Genomic DNA, 16,065 nt, shown 5'->3' with positions numbered 1-16,065 from the left:
TAAGGCATAACTGCAGGGTCTTTGCTTCACCAATTTCTTCAATTAAAGAAACATGTTCCATACCTGTTCCTTAAAAGCTGGACTACAAATAGTGTATGCAGTATTTTGTATCTCGTGTGTTCCTCATACTACTATAACATGCACTGTGTAAAACAATAATAACAAAAGCAACAGCATGTTCTACAGCCTAATCCTAAGGTAAGGGTTGGAGGTGTTATTATTCCTGTAGTACTTCTCTGTGGTCACTTGTGGCTGACTGCTGGGCTCCTTAATGAGTACAGTGGTAATGCTAGACTAGATAAGCTCATCTTTATCAGGATTGTTAGAGCATTTTATTAGTAAATGTATACGGACTCTGTATTCTCCTGTAGCACATGTTTATATAGCCATTTCTGACAATTAAAGATGTGCTGTTTCTTTGACAGAAAACAGACATTTTAATAAAATGGCTGCCATTTAACTAGAAACTTCTGGGCAGAGCTCTATGGGAAACTCAGTTCCCACGACCTCTTGCAGGAAGAAATGTTTGTCTTTTAATAGGGTTCCATATCATTAAAAAAAAAAAAAAAAAAACTTACTCTGCAGTATATAGGCTTTTTTAACCCAGTCCTGACAACTCAAGTCATGAAGAATTGCATATGCTATTTGCTGAAATATATTGCAAATTATGCTGGTCTTTACTTTCAAAAAAGGAAACTTTGAAATATTATTTCAGAACTATGAACTTAGAACAGTGTGAGACTGAAGCAGGGACTTCTGTAACACATTTAATTCCATTATGTTACACATTTTAATCCTGAAATGACAATTGCTTATTGATTTACACACACAGTTCAAGCAGCTGACTGCTAGTCTTGTGTATCTGGGAACTCTTACTTCTGCTCTACATGAATTTTATTTTGGATCATATCTAAGTTCACATCTAATGTATTTATTTTAATTTAAAACATGCTTTATAAAAGTAGCTAAACCTATAACCCAGCTGTCTTTATTCAGTGTATTCGGTTCATGCTTAAGGGTCACCAGCTTGAATTAGCCCTTTATTCAACATTGCTGGATTTTTTATAGGCTGCACATGTCACTGAGCAATTGAAAGGGATGATTTATTTATGAGCTGCCCTACCTGGGAGTGCTCCCCAGTGACACGACAAGAAGTGAGCAATGGGAACTGAAGTTACAAAAGAAGTTACACCATCCGTCTTAAAAGCAAGATGCAAGTAAGGGATAGGGAAGGAATGAAAAGAGGCATTCATAAAAAGCTGATTCATCACTAATCTACTTGCACTCAAACGCAGACAACAATAGCTTGTTTTAGGATAAAGTGCTGCCCTTCCAAAGTTGCGTTCCACTTTGGGAAGGAAAACATATTACATGCAACGAACTCTGGGTGGTTGGCTTTGCTTCATCTAAGAGCTTGTACTGAAACTCTRTTTCTTGTTTGTGGTTGGCAGAGAAACAAAATGTATGTCCTGGGATAAGCAAAAGAGAGGAGAAGCTCCATAGAGTCCATCTAGAGTAACTCTGTATGTATCATCTGAGTTGTGGGTTGACCATGCTGGGCGGACAGTGATCCCACATCAGAGTTGCTTAAGCCAGCTGGATGTGGGATCCGTGCAACCACATTTGCGCAGTGTTGGGTCTGACCTAGCCAAGGATCCCTGCTCTCCACATCCGCAGGGTCACTGCCTCTCCTGATCTCCAGGTCACTCCATTTATGTACATGTTGTATGATCTGTGCTTTTGTGCTACTTGGGTTATACCCACCCTGGACAACTGAGAGTTGATTGTAGTCAAAAATAACAGCAAATTTCTGCATCTCTCTCACAGACACACACAAATAAAAAGAATTATGAAGTAAAGGTACATCATGTTTGCTTCTGCCAGGCTCCTCTGGCAGGGCCTTTTGCAAACTGTATGGACTAGTTTGGCATTTGTGGCAACAGTCTTTGACTTCCTCATGAAGAAGAAGCCTTTCTTGCAGTTTCCATGAGAAGAATATTAGGCTGGGATCCTCGGTAGAACCACTCCAGGGGTACTGAAGGGCTGGGGCATCCAAGGGGAGGGAGGCCAATGCTCAGACAGAGGCGAGCACCTTCACAGCTCCTCTCCTGGCAGAACAGTGTCCAACCATGCTGGAGACCTAGCGTCCTGGTTCACCACATCACTTAAGAGTATGTATAATATGACTTAAATATGCACTTAAGTGCTTTGTTGAATCAGGGCCTAAACTGTAAAGTAAGAGAAATCTGAGAGAGCAAAACTTTCTCTTTAGGCCTCTAGCAGCTGCAGAAAGAAATCCCTCTAGAAAAATAAGCCCTATACACTTTGCTGAGCCTGCTTTCCCAAGGAAATGAGGCTCACGTGATTGCACGCTCTATCTGTCGGACTCCCTTCCTCTCCTCCAGTCACTGTATTTTCAGCTTGTTGGCCAATTCAGCCACATTGACAGCAGGAAAATGGTCTCAAAGAGGCTCTTCCTTCCCATCCCATAAGACCTGGGGGCTGAATAGAGGATAGAGATCCAGATCAGTGTCTCCTCTGAGGGAATAGTCTCTAGCGCGTGCTCAGCAATTATTCACTGTTTAGACTGCTTGTTGGCAGATTAGTTCGTGATTATCAGTTTGGGTGGACACCTGATAATTTTGCTAGAGAATATTTCATTTCATTCCTGGGTCATGATTGGGGAAGGGAGAGTTGACTGGACTTTCACAGGGTGACACTAGACAATATAACTGCTGATTAAGTTGGATTTTCCATGTTAGAGCTCACCTGGCTGAAACCCAGCATTTTAACAAACCTTAGCTGCATAGCAAAGCAAAAACAAAACAAGGCTCTCCATTTTTCATCACCCTGGGACTTCACAGACTTCACACCTGAGATGAAAATCACTGGGGCTTGAGACTTTGCCAGTTAATACACGGTAATATTCAGACCTTTGTTTTTGGAGCAGGAAGCCAGGTAGAAAAATGGTATTCATGGGAGAAAATTTCTGGATGGCTATGTAAATAGTAAATGTTTGCCTCATGTACTTGGTAAGAGGTTTTCTTGCAAAGGTTCAATGAATCCTCTGTGCTTGGGGTTGAAAGATGGTGAGAAGACAACTCCTTCCTGCAGGAAGTTTCTCGGTAGAGACCTCATGAGAGGTCTCTGGAAATTGTCTGCAGTAGAGGAAGTCCTAGGAGGCTTCACTTGCCTGTGCTGCTGGTACCTCTAGGCTACTGAGGGGATTCATGGAGGGCTGCAGATGAAACAAGAAATGTATCCTTCTGTGAGGGGGAAGGGTCCCTCACCAAAAAAAAAAAGGAAAGAAAGAAAGAAAGAAAAGAAAAGGTGGAAACTCCCTCAGATTCTATCTGGACCTCTTGAGCTGAAGACTGAAAAGATTTGTGTGAATGAGGTAAAGAGCAAGACACAGCTGTGAACAGTGTTGTCAGTACTCAACAGCTCTTCGCTGGACTTCTAAGAAATCGTATCTCGCATTCTTTTGCTGAAGAACTCTGCATGTGCCCAGCCACTAGGGTAGTAGTTCCTAGCAAACAAAAATAATTAAGATTTATGCAGCAACTTTAAGCCAAAGGAACCTAAATTTTCTTAAACTTTATCCAGAAATGATTTCAACAATCACTAAAATACTAAAAGATGAATTTGATGTTTTCAAAATAATTCCAGATTACTAAACAGAATTGCAACTATATTCAGTCTTTTGGTGTCCCAAGAYGATTTTTGCCCCATGTGTTTCTCATGGTTAAAAGCTGGCACTATGGAACAGATACTTGGAGTTATGAGGCCTATCACTTTCAGTTATTCAAGTTACCTCCCATGTGGATTGTTGTGATGATAGTGACTGCAGTGATAACATCCTTGACTCGTCCAGATACATGCCCTAGAAGGAAGACAAAGGAACTTTGCACTGTTGAAAATGAGTGGAGAAATAATTTTGCATGGATAAGTAAGAATAGCAACAATTGTCATAGGGTTTACTGTAGGTATTACAAGAACATTCCTGAAGAGATGACTGAGGACTGCCATGTTTCACTCCACATGCAGAAGGAACAGAGACCAAAAATCATCAGCAAATTTTTGGTCTTAAATTTAATTCTTATATAAAAAGGATAATGTCAGGACAGAGAAGATGATGTATATATATATATATATGATGTATATATTAGCTTTCAAATACCTGACTTTACATTCATCATTCATCAAACAAAATTTCATTAATCAGTCCAAACACTTTCACTGAGAAAATGTTGACAAAAGGCTAAAAGTGAATTACCAAGAAGGTTGTGCATGTTTCAGGAGTATTGGACTAGGAAGCGGTCTAAGCTCTATCTTCAGAGCTTTATTCTTTCAGTTTGTTAAAACTCATAGAGTTTATTATGCCCTTTCCTTCTTGATATATAGGAATGGAAAGAATATTTTCCTGTCTAAACAGACTAGGGGAGAATTCTGCATACATTTTGGGGAACTGATTAGAGAAAAACTCAAGATGTACTGAAATGTATTAAATCTGCCTATAAGTGCCATCTTAAATAGCAAACTGAAGTGTGTGATACCTGAATTATATTTTTAAGGACACTGGTAATGTATATTTAAGAGGAAAATGCATTGTCTTTAAGGGAAATGTGGTCCCTTTGAATAAAGAGGTTTTCCTTATTTGTCTGGTACTTTGTCTCTTATTTCCAACCAACAGGGGCTGCGGTATCAACCACCCAGGAGGCAGATATGAGCAGGTATTTTCCCGTTGTCAGCCACTGCTGCTGTAGTTGGGGAGCCCAGGTAGGATGTGAGGGGCTGAGGGTGCCAAGGGTGTGCAGAGGCAGTGATGTGCCACCCTGGAGGGCCGTGGGGCTGGCAGGGTGATGAGAGGCGCTGGCAGAGGAGAGAGGAGAGCATACAGGATGTTCTGGAGGGCTGAAGGAATGGAAAGAGGACAGGGGTCTGGGAGTGTGCTGTGGGGGAGAAGGGGTTGTGGTAAGTGTGAGTACCAGTGGTTATTGGTCTATGGTCTATGGTCTACAGACTTGGAGGGAGTGTAGAAGGTAATGACAAAAAGGAAGATTGTCATAATGGGTTTCAACTAGGTAGAAAGTTCCTCTCTTCAAAAGTGCTAGGGAGTCTCAAGCCACAAAAGGTTCAAAGACAGGGCAATATATAGTATCCAGTGGTGGTTTCAGTTGTTCAGTGTCAGAGCATGTAGTCTAGTGGCTTTTAAAGTCAGTAGTAAACACTGACGTGCAATTTCCATGTAGCCAGAGATGAGATTTTCCAATGGCCTGCTTAACCATAAACAGCAGGAAACAGGAGAGACTGCTTCCGAAAGTGGCTCCTTTGTATATTTTGTGTTTTCAGTAATTATTCATCTCTTTGCAGGAGGTTTTGTGCTCACATGGGATGACAATGCCTGGATGACAGCAATGACCCCAAAACAGAAGGTGGGTATATATAAGGCCCAAACCCCTTATTGTGGCCTATTCCCTTCCAATTAAAGTCCTATTGAAATTCACCCAGTAGCCTACCATCAGCAAGGACAGTTTTACTATGCACAATTAGATGTGGTTCACTGATATTACCAGCATACAGTACTGCTGTATGAAAGAAAATGCAGAAACAGTACATTAGTATCTCAAGTGACATCCAATTGAGCTGTGACCTCCTTAAGCACCTAAGATATGAAGGCTCATTACACACACTATAGCTGCAGAATATCCTCCTCTTCATTTCTTTGTCATGACTCCATTTTTTTCTTGTGAATAGTTTCACAAAGTGAAGAGCTTAACTGAACCAATAGCGCTTTTCTGGTAGTCACCTCCTGAAGATACGATGAGAGCTGGAGCTGCAGGACAGAAGAAACTTGACAAACTTTGGTCTCATTAGTGCTGTAATCTGAATGTTGCCTTGGGATAATGATAGCCCAGAAAACAACCTTTGGCTTGCACTTTAAGTCTTGCTCTAAATATGTTTGTAAACGTACAAGGAAACTGTGAATGCAAGGAAAGCTTTGATTACACTCTGAGGTGCCACTGACTGCACAGGAAGAGGAGGCATTCAAAGACCAGAGGCCTAGGACATTTATCACATGTCTTTACATCCCTTTAGGAATCTGCACTTGCTCAGATTCATCCAGATGGTATAAACAAAGGCCTTGGAATAAATTCTGGCTCCCAGTGTTATTTTTCTATCCAGAGTGCTGGATCTACACAATTGCATGGATGTCCCAGTTCTGGAACTAGAAGTACAAGCTACAGAGGGCAGAGCAAATATGGGAGTTACAGCCCAATTAGACCCTTTTGGTAAAGTCATGCTTAAGTGGACAGCATTTCCTTCCTCCTCCCGCACCTTCTTGCACCTTTCATGGATAAATTCATCTGTGGCTTTAAATAGGAATTTTCTTACGCGTGTGTGTCCCGACTGCAGCTCACATAGATATTCCAGAAGCAGCTTTAAATCAGCAATTACAGCTCCTGCTAGCAGAGGGACCTCTAAGTATGGAGTTTAACATAGAGGCCATACTCCAACTATTTATCAGATTCTATAGATATTCTTTTGTTCTGAGGTTTTGGGAGTAGAAACCCCTCTGGAGTAGGATTTGTCCATCATTGAGCAAAATAGGTTCCAGTCAAGACTTGAAGGCACTAATTACAGAAAAAATACCAGGTAATAAACTGAGGTGCAGGACTCCAGGAGCCATCTCTTCCCTCTCAGGAGAACCTCAGCTGCTGGAAGCCATGGAATGGTGCACAGACCAGTCATTTTAGAAGGCCCTTACTATTTCATGGTGAGGTTCAGCAACAACAGGGTTTGTCAGGATTAACACAGGTTAGGGCTTGCACAGTCTCTAGCATCTCAGTGATGGTTTTCCCAGCCAAATCACATGTAAAGGGTGTGAGACTTGCACAGCCAGATCATGCTGCACACCATCCAACAGCCATGTCCAAGTTCACGTGTCCGTCAGGTTCACACACAGCCAGTTTACCTGCTCTGCCACTGACCAGTTGCACCAGGAAAGCTGGGACATGAGACGCAAACAGCTGCAGGAGCAGTGACACAACCCAGACCTGTGCTGGCCAGCAGAGCCTTTGTGCAAAAAGAGCAACCACCTTTTGCTGCCTCAGCATATTTCCACAGGCTCTCACCATACTCTGACCCGCTGTAAAACATTTCAGTCACAGCATCCACCATGAGGATGTCTCATGTGTTGGAGATGCCACTATTAGTTGGTTCATAGCCTAGCCCATTGAGATGAAAAAAATCAACCCAGGACTAAAAGACATGCTTCATCATCACCAAGTCCCTATGCAATGTCTCAGGACAGAGCAAAACTAATCTCTGTCACTGCTCTAGCCAGGAAAGTCTTTTTTGTCTGGAGAGCAGAACACTGCTGCTGGTGCTGAGGAGCTGGCCCAGGCTCCTACAGAGCTGGTCACAGGGTTGAGAGCGTGCATGTCCCTGTGGCTCCTTGCAGAGCTGCTGTCGGCCAGCTCCGGTAGAAAAGTCCTGTGAGGAAGGCTGAGGAAGCAAGAGCCCGAACAATAAGACAATTTTTCAAAATCCAGGTTGATCTTCAGAGATAACAGTGAGAGAAAAAAAAAAATAGCAGCTTCCAACTTGCTTACTAACTGAATAGAATATAGACTCCATTGTGAAGTGCCAATTTTCTGACTTTCTAGCTGCTTTTCACAGAATAAAGAAGGTCCTCACAGAGGACTTGTGCTTTGATAATCTGCTTTATTGTGTTCCCTCAAATCCCCTTCCCTCTGTAATCAGACCACTGATCACTATAAAGGATCAAAATTGCCACGTTTAAATACTCTTCTCCTTGTGAGAAACTAACATCTGATCAAAGCTTAGCAGCGTGAAATGCATTCTTTGTTTTTGCAGTAAACCTTCACATCCCTTGTTGTTGGTCCAAGTTCACAGAGGTTTATTTTCAAAGCAAATCTCTTGTTTTCATTCCACCAGAGAGCTGTTATAAAGCCAACTATTGTTACTGTAGGGTATAACTTTATTTTTTTAGTCTAACTGCTTGAAGCAAATGGTTTTCATCAGGTAAAAAGTCATTGTGTATGTGCATTATACAGCCAACTCTTGGACACAACAATCAGTTAATGGTTTTTAATTAAATAGAGTGAGACAGGACACTCAAGGACTGACCCAGATATTAACTTTCAGAGGAAGTTTCTCTGGTGACTAATAATGACTACAAATAAGATGGGATATTACAATAAAATTCTACTACTGACAAAAATATTAACAGTAAACGATGACAGAGCTTTCATCTGGGACTAGGAGAACATCTGGAATATATTAAGACTGTAAAATTTCCCTTTAAGTACAGATTGCTAAAGTTAAAACCAGCCACCCAGAAACTATGGCACTCAGAGTAACTCAATATTTTTTTTCATTAAAAATTACTTAAAGAGATTTACATCTTCCCTTGCTTGACATTGCGATGTTCTGCTTGTCCAGACTTTGAGTCCTGAAAATATGTATGTGATGAGAAGGAATGGGAAAAAGAATTGTCTTGGATATGTCTTGCATATGTTCATCTTGGAAAGCAACCTCAGTTCCAAGGATCCTTCTTTAATGCAATCAGTCAGACGTTCTTTGTGACCACTCTGTTCAGATACCCATTGTTTATTAATACCATATGTGAAGTTGATTCATTATGTACCTAGAGATGCGATCTAAGCACCAGATATTGACAGAGATAAGCAGGAGAGAAGTGGAATGGGCTGGAAGGTCATTCAAGAAAGCAGGAAAGTTTGCTTTAAACAAAAAAGCAGTGTGAAAAAAGAATGGGATTGTAGCAAGGTTCTGATTTCCCATCCTCCTTTCCCCTGTTCCCAGTTCTCGTGACATCTCTGGTTGCAATCTTGTCTTAATTTAGACTGTGAGTTCCTGGAGACAGAAATTGTCCTGTAACTTGTATATATTGCACCCAGTACAAGAAGTGCTCTTGTCCTGACTGCATGCTCAAACGCTGTTTGGGAGGCAGCTGCAGTGTAAACAGGGGAGCTGGACATCTCTGCGGCTAAAATCCAGAGCATGCATAGTGCACAACAGGCAGTGCTCCTGGGAGGGGGCTCAGCCCACAGCTCCTGTAAATCCACACCAGGTGCTCTCAAATCATGAGGAATAATGAATAACTAGTGCTTTGTGTACAGTCCCACATTTTCAGAGTAAAATCCAGGAGACAACGTTGTTTTTGGTTACACTGGGAACCCCCAAAAGGTGAGCCAAAGTTTGTAGGACGAACTAACAGCTGAAGGGTCTGACCTCCCAGCCATCAGCATGCCCGACTGACATCTGCAAAGCCCCTTCTGGATGGGATTCATCTCACCTCCTGGTGGGCAACAGGTCATGAAGATCTGGGGTAAACTGCCTGGGCTGTCTCTGCTGGGAATGGAGAGGGAGAGAGCACTCAGGAGGGTGACTTGTCTCTCCTGAGAGAAGACAGGAAGGGGAAATTACCCTTCAGAGGTGTCCATTTTTATTCACTTACTGTGGTGGGAACTGAAATACTTAACAAAGACTAGTTATTAACCAGGTATCTTCCATCAGCTAATGTTAGGTAAGCTGAAGCCCATCTGCTATGTTCAGAAATCATCTCTGCTGAAGAGCTGTCCTCCCCTAAGTATTCCACCCTTAGGAACTTCCAGGCTGTTTCTGGAGGCGATTCAATGAAATGAGTGGAACAAAGCTCATGAGCAAAGCAAGGGTGGGCTCATGCTGCCCTCAGTGCAGCAGTCATGGTCCCCCTTAGAGCGCAGCACCCCATGGTGAAATGTGCACAAATATAGAAGAGAAAGACGGTCTAGAATTAAAGTCAACTCACTGGGTGGCCTTGGTAAGTGTCTGATGCCTCAGTTGAGTATTTATGTATTTATTTCCACTTATGCATGTTTTGCTCAGAATAGGGAAGAGATTTTGCACATCTCCACTATAATCCTTCAGCTCAAATTTTAAAGCTGTGGTGACAAATGATATTCACAGAACAAAGAACTGTTTTAGGAAACAGAGATGAATCTTGTCTCTCCCTCTCTTCCAACCTCCCTCCAGCTCTCAGTTTCTCTTTCTTCTGACCACGTATTTGTGTGCCTGAAGCATTTAAAGTAATTGTGAAAATAAAGTTGTTTTTTTCAGAAGTTTGACAAGGAGCAACCATTATATCCATTCAGATCCTTACAGATTTGCAGCACATAGGATCTGAACTCTGATGAGAAGATGGCTACTTTTTTGGCATATAGGTTGGAGTTTTGGAATGCCAGCCTACTTCAGTGTTAAGATGGACAAAAATTCTGTGCCTGTTTCTGTCAGCAAAATCTGAACTCCTTGACCTACACTTCATTTCATTCAATTAGAAAGTTGCTGAATATTAACAATTCTTCTCTAAAAAAAAAAAAAAGGAGAGAGAAAGTCTCATCCTGGAAATGTTCTGTGAGAAGGGAGATAAAGAAATGTGCTGCTTTGAGCACCAGTACTCACTCCTCCATCTGGCCCCATTTCTGGGCATGGCAGTAAGTGGGTGGCATGCATGTGTAGGAGACAAAGTAGGGGGGCTGGAATAAGCCATAAATGTACCCATATTTTCCTTCCTATCAGTAAGTTGTTGCTGCTAAAGGCAATGAAGGAAACCTGCCAAGCACAACAGCTAAAACCAATACCCTGAAAAACATAATATTTAGGGAAAGATCTGTGTGGTGGGGCCAGTTAGCACCAGCTGCCAAGTCTGCAACCACGAGAGGCCAGGGTCATGGGGAGGCCCTCCAGGAGAGTGACGGTATGTGTTCCAGCCCAGGAGAACCCCGTGCTCCTGCACAGGTATGAGAGCTGTTACCACTTGTAACTGATGAAAAGTCTCACTGACTGCTTAGCTGGTTCAGCTTCCCCTACCTTAAAATCACTCACTCTTCACAAATAGAAATGGAGCAAAAATAGAGATGACAACCCCAGGGTGGGAGGCATGGGCTTGGCAAGCAGAGACTTAGAGGACTGAGATTGTCACTTAGGCATCAGCTCCCAGAACCTTAGCAAGAGCTCAAAGGCAGAGCTGGAGCCAAACAAGGGCTTAAGGAAATCTTGGACCTACCAGGGTCTCAAGGAGGCCCATCAAAGAGAAATTCTGCCTCCTGACACAGCCCTGGTAAGACTAGTGCAATGCAGTTTTCTTCTCTGCACTTCAAGAGGGATGTAGAAATACTGCTGAGGGCTCTGAAGGGAGCCGCAGAATGACACAGGGATGGGAAACAATCCTTATAATATAAGTCTTGAGGAGCCAGGATGCAAAATGAACAGAGAATTCCCTTGCTTGGTGTCCTCCCTGTTCAGATATATGGAGTCTATTTTGGGGCTCTTCACTTCTTCCCAAAGGCAGGCTGCCATTGCCTCAGCCACGCAGGGCCTAGCTGACCTGCTAGGGTATTTTGGGCCTGCCTTTGCTGCTTGGTCTCCTGCCATTGCAGAGGAATCAGTTGTCACTGTCAGTGGGGTGAATCCTGCTCTCTGCTGGTAGCAATTAGTAGTTTGATTTCCCGAGGTTTTAAATGCTTTTGTCTAATTTGTGCCTATGGGCCTGAGTGAGAAGTAACTATGCAAAATTTTACTGGCTTAAGTGCCATATCTGCAGGTGGTTTGGTGATCTTCTGCCGTTTAACTCAATGAAATCTATGGCTTTGGAGCTAAATGATGTCCCCATCAGTGACTTCTCTCAACCAGTTTTGGCACTACAGTCCGCTGAGAAAGTTAAGACCTGAGGGGAGGATATGCAAAATAATTAATAATTTGGGATGACTAATGGGGATGTCTTTAAAGAGATGTGAACTTCAGAATATGCTAAACACCTATTCCTTGAAGTCGGGCCTGTTCAGATGTCAAGCAGAGCAACTACATACCCAAGGGATCAGAATTACTGACCATTATTTAAAATCTTGGCCCCAGGTTTCATGTGGGCCCTGCAAGGCTCCTGCCCTGTAGGACAGACCCTGTTGGCTGCATGGTGACTACCTCCTTTTGGCAAAGGTGTGGTGCTCCAGCAGTAGCACATTTCACTGCTCCTGAGAAAAAGCTTTATTTGCTCATTTTTGATCGCTATCTCAATCCAGGGAGTCAAAGACGCCTAAAAGGGCTTTTACTAACTCCACAGCAAGTTCTTCCTAAGAGGTCTCCTGAATTTCTCACAGATTGGAAGCCCTGTTCTCCTCCCTGAGCTGCTCAGAGCCATTGCAATTGAGCAATAGCTGGCCTCTCTTCTCCTTGCAATTTCTATTCCGCACTCACTTTAATTTGCTTGCTATTCCTGTGTTCATTTTTATCTTCATGCCAGGCTTGAGCTCTGGCTCATTGTAACAATATTTCCTCATAAGGCTGTGCTTAAAAAGTAAAGAGCTTGTATTTGTTGGTGTTGGGTTGTGGCATGTGAGGCTGCACAAAGGAAAACAAAAGTCTGAGATGTTTGCGAAGGTGCTGTCATGAGACAAAACAGGGCACTCAGGGCTGACATTGCTCCATTTACTTGTACTTGGATGTACCTGAGTCTGCTCAGTCTCCTGCAAAAACTTCGCCTTGTAAAGTTTCCATAACCTCTTTTCCCCTCCCTGGCCTCCCCTGCCTTCTCCATCTGCCTCTAGGGCTGTGCTCTTCAAAGAAACGTGGAAAGGCTCACTGTCACCTCAAAAAGAGAGTCTAAGCAGGTGTTGCCTCTCTGTAAAATAAACTCCTTCAGCCCAGAGAGTTGATTACACCGGTGACTGCTGACAGTGCCAGAGCTGTCTGGGGTCAGAGCAGACCCTCGGCCCACAGCAGAGCTGCGCAGGAGCCTCCCAAATGCCACAGCGGGAGCTTTGGAGGGAGTTATTCATCTGGGAGCACTTTGGAGGGTTTGGAGATGCATGGCCAGCAGGTGTACCATTTACTGGATGAGCTACAAAGTGGAAAGACGAGGGCCTAGCTCTCAACTTTCTCCCCCGAAATGACTTGTTGCCTATCCAAGAGATGCCCTGCTCATACAGCCTGTATCTCAGCATGCCACAGCAAGGGCGGCATGTCACACACCGACCTGTGCCAGGCTGCCCTGTCCATGCGGCACACGATGGGATGGATGCTCCTGAGAGCCATGCAGGACATGCAGGCAGAGGCAGGGGTCAGTGAGTTGGCCACTGCGCCTAAGTCATGGTCTTTGCTCCTTACTCAGCCCGGTTTGGGGACAGAACTTAAAACCTGTTTGTTTAGGAGGTCTGTTATAGTTGTGGAAGCTAACACTGGAGTTACACGAGCAGCAGGACAGAGGGTGAAACAATATTTTATTCTTAAGTTAAAGTACTTTCACAAGTGCAAAACAGGTAGGCTGCTCTGGCTGAGACTTGTGTAAGCAAGGTGCCAGGTATGTGGTCTGTGGGAGCCCCCAGCACAGTCTTTCCCTGCTCCTGCCTACACAGAAGGCAAGTTGCACTGTCAGATAATTAAGTCTGCTGGGACCCCCTTGCTGTCTCTGTCATATGGAGATCCTGGCAATTGCACTGGGTACCACTCCATTTCAAGAGACCCTGGGAAAAAAACTCTTTAAGGATAGCAAGATGAGAAAGGGAAAGGGAACTATTTTAATGACCAGACAATGCTGGGGAAAATGGCTCTTTTGTAGCCCCCAGAACATTAAACATTCTTTCTGGACATTATATGGAAATTTACAGTGGTCAAGCCATGATTCCTGGAAACTTGATGTCTTCTACTACCTTATTTCAAGTGACTTAGCAGCTAATGAAAGATAAGTGTAAGGGATGCGGCCAGGCTGGGATTTGTGGATACAAACTGGATAACAAAAAGCTACCCAGGTATTTAGGCAAAGACTTGCTTTGAGCTTGCAAATGCTTGTTACTTTTATGAAGAGATGTGCTCTTCAGCTTTGACATAAGTAAAGAGTCTTTCAGACTCTAAAGTTTTAGGGTTTAGTATTTCTTATTTTTGTCTTCTTGTTTTTCTCATCTAAAACTTCAGTATTAATCCACCCTGGAAATAAGACATGCAAAGGAAATAAGTTTGGAGGAGAATCAACCTCTGAGCCTGGGAAAGTGAGATCCCAAGAGGTGAACTGACTTGCCCCAAGCCCTGTAAGAAGCTTGCTGCACAGTGTAGAACCAAAAGACCTTTCAAATCCCAATCCATTGCCTTAATTGCAATTTTCTTGCAAATATTTGGGACTCAGATTTCAAAGTTCAGGCTGTGTTAATCGCAAAGAATGCAGCCTTTCCTGCTCCGCATGCAGGGTGTAAGGTAACAGAGGCTGCCAGTGCCCTCCTATATACTCCATGCATCTGTACAGGTTTCAAATAATATCTGATCTTTAAACTCAACATCACACACACAGATTAGTGTTTACTTACCTGCTGTCCTGACTTCCAATCAATTGCACTTTATTGACTTTTAGCTTTCTTGCCTTGGCTCTCCAATAGTATATTAATCTTGCCTTTGTATATACAAAGCATGCTTATTCTGATTATATACTCCCCCCAATTTTATTAACCAGTGCTATTATCATAACACACTAAGGACTTTGGTCAATGTTAATTTGTACTGCTGTTAACAATCTGCAGACAGGAGCCCAGATGCGGTAATTACAAGAGCCTGATCAAAATCTTCTGCTGTGTGGGAAGTTTTCCGCAGAGAAGGGTTTGATAATGAGAATCTGTCATGTCTCTAGAAGAACACAGAAATGGGGTTGGGAGATTTTACTGCTCGGGCAATTGGATTTGTCAAGATCGGGCAGCTTTTCACAGCCTGTTGAAAGAACTCTCAGCTATGACACCTTAAGCACTATGAATGGGATAAAATACTGGCAGAGATTTGAAATATAGCACTGTATTGATCGGCTGTATCTCACTTTCTCTGTATGTCCTTTTAGCACCCTGGCCCTGAGTGGAGCAGACGTACCTCTCAAGCAATTTGCCCTGGCAGAGTGCCTCCGCCCTGCCGTGGCTTGCGCATCACCCAAGGAAAAGGCAGCCGGGCCGGTGGGCTGAGAACAGCTCTGCAGTGCATTGCAGCAGAATTTTCATCTTGTACTGTTTAGCTACCCTTTCAGTTCAAGGTAGCTAACAAGTTTGAGAAAGCTGGTCTGGGCCATTCCCAAGAGCTTCTTCCTGGAAAGAGATAATTTAAAACATTTGTCTGGATGATGGTTCATGGGATAACCACAAGCATTTGTATCATGGGGCAAATATTTGAGGAGCATCCAGAGCAGCTCTTACCAATGTTACTGTTTTCAATCATTTTTATCAGGAGACTCCCTCGGGGTGATCCCTGCGCCGGGAAGTCAGGAGGGGGAGGACAGTCGGGGGTCCACAGCCCTGGGCGACTTGAGGCTGCCCTGCAAAGGCCGCCGGCGTGCAGGGTACTGCTTGCAGTAGACGTCCTGAGGCAGCAATGTGGCCATTAGGCCCCTACAAATATTTAGGCTCCTGCCTCAAGTGCCTAAATCCAGGGTGCCCCACTCCCATGAGTTTGGGTACTTCACAAACACAGGTATTTGTACTAAAAGCACAGCAGTGCCGGAGAAATGAGCTCTGAAACATCCAGCCTCCCTGCTTGCACTTCCCAAGTCCCCTCCTGTCCTCATGCCCAGCTCACAGTAGCTGTGGCCTCGACTGATTTTTCAGCTGCTCTTTCCAGACAGCAAACCCACTGTGAGCATGGCTGTGAAAGCGAGGGGCTCCGAGGCAGATCTTCTGAAGGTTTATTTTTTGGGAGGTAACCAGTATATGAGGAGAAACAAGAGCCCTAAAAAAAAAATACAGGGAGTCAAATAGCAGCTGTAAAAATGAGAACCTCTAACAATACAGCAAACAGAAAATTAGATTTCCCATTATTGTGTCAAAGAGGCCAAGCTTTCAGTCAGCTGTGGAGGAAATAAGGAGTTTATATTATTTGCAGCTTCAGTGAGGACCAGTATACAAATTTCCTGTCTGGCTCCCTCTGCAGATTAGCAAAACTTCAGCAAAGAATATCTTTCCTTTCCTTTCCTTTCCTTTCCTTTCCTTTCCTTTCCTTTCCTTTCCTTTCCTTTCCTTTCCT

This window comes from Apteryx rowi, unplaced genomic scaffold, assembly GCF_003343035.1.
Source record: "Apteryx rowi isolate R43461 unplaced genomic scaffold, aptRow1 scaffold_164, whole genome shotgun sequence".
NCBI lineage: Eukaryota > Metazoa > Chordata > Aves > Apterygiformes > Apterygidae > Apteryx > Apteryx rowi.
Note: the sequence above shows the minus strand (reverse complement) of the source record.